The sequence below is a fragment of the Apteryx mantelli genome, chromosome 1 (assembly GCF_036417845.1).
Source record: "Apteryx mantelli isolate bAptMan1 chromosome 1, bAptMan1.hap1, whole genome shotgun sequence".
Classification (NCBI taxonomy): domain Eukaryota; kingdom Metazoa; phylum Chordata; class Aves; order Apterygiformes; family Apterygidae; genus Apteryx; species Apteryx mantelli.
This window is the reverse complement of record NC_089978.1, coordinates 164,853,680-164,857,948: the sequence shown is the minus strand read 5'-3', so window position 1 is coordinate 164,857,948 and position 4,269 is coordinate 164,853,680.

The following is a 4,269-nucleotide window of genomic DNA, read 5'->3' as shown; positions in this document are numbered from 1 at the left end:
CTGCGCTATTTTTTCTTTTTCTTTTTTTTTTCTCTTCCTCTTTTTTCCCCTACTTGTCTCAAATTACACACGGAAGTGTCCTTAAAGGGGAAAAGGCAAACGGAAATGATTACCCATCATCTGGGGTCGGGGGAGGGGGGGAACAGTCCTCCGGGTGTCAGGTTTTCAGGGGATGGTGATGGTCCCTTTTGACACATTAATCCCTGTTTTGCTCTGAGCTGGGCAGCCTTGTGTCCTGCAGCCTGCTCCCTAGAGCTGTGCACAGTCCTGTGTTAACTCCAGCACTTTCTGGGCAGTGATTCTCCAGCCTAACAGAAATTGCTATTAGGAAAAATTTCCTGGCATTCACCCAGAGCTCTCCTCCGCTCCTCTCCATCTAGTAGATCAAAGGAAGGGGGTGGGAAGAGATTCGATTTGAATGTCTTTGGCTTGCGTGACTTTATATTGTGACCGTGGCTCCAGCCCCCTTGGGTCTGTCTGGACTCGGCAGAGAGTTGCCCCCTCTCCCTCCTCGAGTGCCAAAACACTGCAGCCTTCCCCTGCTCTGCACTGTCCTCTCTGCTGTGCTGGGGACCTTCATCTTCCTGAATATTTTAGGGCACTTCCTGGCTTCTTCGCTCATCTTCCTGGGGGCTGGGGGTGCCTACCACCGAATATTGATATATGCTGCTCTGGACCTTAGCCATTTCCCTTAGTGACCATACTTGGGGGCTGGACACAGAACTAAGTAGCCCTCAGTCTGGGCAGTTATGTCTCCTCAGCAAGTGTCCCTGCTGAGGACAAATGACGCTGCACTTGGCCTTTGAGTGTCCTCATCCTGAGTGGTGCGCCTGGTTCTGGTTGTTCCTCCAAAAGAAATGTGGATTTGTGGTGAAGCAGCTGGAAAAGAGCCTGGGGACTGCCTCAGCCATGGACAGCCAAGCTCCGGAGAGAGGGAGGAGGGAACATGGCTTGTGTGTTGCTCCCGGATATGAGCTGGAAACCAAGAGCATCCAAGAGCCCAGCCTCAGAGGAAAAGAGGTTCTCCCAAAGGCTGGTTTTAAATAAACTTCACTGAAAATATTAATCATAGATTCCTGCAAGTGGATTGAAAAACACATAAAGCACATATTGTGTGAAAGAAATACATATGTACTATCATTTTTATAAATTTAACCAAAAGGAAAGGATATTAGTAGTGACTTTGTTACAGAGTTTTCATATATTCAGAAACAGTCATGGGCGACTGATCTATTTGAGATAAATCTTGTTCTTGCATCAGAGGTTAAGCTGTGAAGAACGAAGGATCTCACCGTACCAGCTGAGGGACACATCAAGATGGGTTCAGCAATAGGAGAACACTACGGGGCCCTTTTTATTATCTAATTGCTACTGTAAAGCTCCTTTAATACAACCATGACAAATAAATGGTTTAATTTGTCACCTTGTCCCCAAGCAAATCGTATCTGGCCATTAGTCTAATTTTGCTCCACCGTGGTTACGTGACCCACGCTGCTCTTGTCCAGCGGCCAGTTTTGGCTGCTGACCACTCTGTCCCCAGGCTTTGCCTGCAGCAATTTCCTTCGATTCTTCTTCCTTTGGCATGTCTTTATGGGCTCAGTCTGGAGTAAAATCCTTAATGATTAAAGTGTAAAAATATTATTCCCAGTGCTTATGAAGAGGACTAACAAGTTTATTAACGTTACCAGATTCCTTTCTGAATACATTTGCATACATTTCCTCCTTGCCCATTAGGCTGGCTGCCGTGTTTTCCCTCTTTGCCTCTACAACACCTGGTGTACTGGGCTTTTTCAGCCCGGGTTTCCTGGTTTGACTAGAAAACACTTGCTTAGCCTAGCGAAACAGAGAAAGGGCCCCTGCCTGCAGTCTGCAAGTACGTCCAGGCAGCAAATAGCCGAGCGGGAGAAGAGTTTAGACTAAAGGACAATATCGGAAAGGAACAACTGGGTCTGAGGTGGTGGTGATTCAGGCTGAAACCAGGTTTTCAGCCACCGGAGCAGAGCCATCCTGGATTTCAGCAGGAATTTGCCAGGTAAAGGCTCTCGCTGCCTTTGGAGGGAGTTGGTTGGGAAAAGCGCTGTGTGGTGCAGGTGGGGCCTTAGCACAGTGGCACTGGCAGCCCTGCACAGCAGCAATCCATTGCAGGGACTCTGGGTGAGATCTGCCTTACGGCAACAGGGTAGCTGTAATCTTACATGATCTCTACACTGAGGACAGCAGATGGTGGTTGTAAATATACTAGTGGTGGGTACTGGCAACGGAGTGGGAATTGCTCCGTGGGACTTGCTCCGTTTCCTTGGGGTACCCTTTCTAGCCTCATCCTGAGCCCCTTCTTGCTGGGTCTTCCTCTGCAAACTCTTCTCGCTGGTTTTAGGAACCCTTTTGTCGCCCTGGTGCTCTTCACATCTTCACCCACAGTCTTCATCAGTGAAGAGGTAAGACTCTTGCTGGTGGCAAAGGTTTATCCTCTTTACCTTATGCCTTCACAGGACCTAGGCAGAGCAGCTCAGCCCCCAGCCCTGCCTTTATTTCCTGCCATGGCCCCAGGTACCACCAGCTGAGGTGACATTCACAGGGTTTTCATGCAAGCAGCTCGGGCAAGTGTCCCGAGGGCTCACCAGAGCCAGAGCAAGCAAAGAGAAAATGCAGAGAAGGGGGATGGCAGTGCCCCCAGCCCTAGCTGCAATATGGTGGTGGGGTTGGGGTCTCCCTGCAGGACATCCCCATGTGCCGCGTGAGCCCCTGCCATCACGTGGGCCGCAGAGGGGGTTGTGTGTGAAGGCCACTGGGAGGGCGAGAGGCATCGGGCCACCGAGTGCTTTAAAGAAGAAAAACTGGCACACGAAGTGGGAACAAGTAAAAATAAACCTTCCCTCCTCCCCACCTCCTTCCCTGCCACAACATAAAGCGCCTCGCACCGGGTGTCTCCCTGCCTCCCGAAATAATGCCGGGGCGCTGCCACTGCTGTGCTCGGTGATGCTCTCTCCATGCCTTCTGTTTCCATGGTGACTGCAAGGAATGTCGCCAGGGTGACAGGGAGGAGAGGGAGCTGGGATTTGGCATTAAAAACTGGAATTTGGAGTTTTGTTTTTTAATTCTATTTTCGTTTTTCCCTCTCTCCATTTGCTGGTTTGGGAGACTCACTCTCCTGGAGAGCCCCTGGGCAAGGGAGCAGCAACTTCTTCCAGGGCCGCTTTCCCTCCCAGGCCCTTCCCTGATCCCAGCTGTTTGGCCAGGAGAAGGAGGGGAAAAGGGGAGTTATCCTGCTTGCTAAAGCATATGTTTTCTGCCACCAGCAAGGTTTTTGCCCCAGGGCGGCTGCTTGACCAGGAGTCCCCCTCCATTCCCACACAGGGTGCCATGTCTCAGGGTGCCTCCAGGCCACGCAGGACCATAAGCAGCCTCTGGGGGTTCATCCCAGATGATTCATCCCACTGCCAGAAATGCCGAGAAGAGGAAAGCAATTTGGCACAGCAGGCTGGGCTGGGGTGCGTGGTGGGTTGCAAGCCTTGTGGGCTGCTTGCGTCTCTCATGGGGCTAACGCTGGCAGGCTCAGAGCAGCGTGGTGCCCACTGGCTGGCTCTGCCGGGGCGGCCCCGAAGCACTGGCAGGGGAAGGCTGCACTTGGCACCTGGGGCAAAAACGGGATGTTGAGGAGGGGGTGGCAGAGGGGACATGGCACATGCTGAGGGGGCCAGACTTGCTTCGTCCGGCTTAAATGCTCAAAGCCGGACATGCCCGGGACAGAGAGCGCTCGTGGGCTGGTGGTGACTTTGGCTAGGGTTGTGGCAAAGCAGGACTGCAGGTGCCCGAGCAGCGACTGCTCACACCATGGTTGCGCTTGGCCTCATCCCAGGCGGGAGAGGGGCCGGGAGCTCACTCGCCTTGCCAGGAGCTCCTGCGTCCCCCCTCCATCCCTCCACCTCCCCCATCCCCACAGCAGCGTCGGGAAAGGTTGGCGGAGTGGGGCTATTTTTGGGATCGTCTCCCTGGCAACGGCTGCCACCACCGTCTGTGGTGGCTTTTCCATAGGTGCTAAAATATTCCACGCTGCTTATTAAAGCTGGTGCCGGTGGAGACGGGAGGGGGTGGGGAGTGTGAGCCACCCCGCTGCCGGGGCCAGCAGGCCCCGTGGCGGCCAGGGGCGTGGTTGGCCTGGGGGCACATGCAGGGACGGAGTGGCCAGCGCAGGGAGACTTCCTGGAGATGACATCCCCCAGGTCCTGTCTGGCAGCACCTGCCCTGCCATGGCTTGTCTGCTGTGCCAGG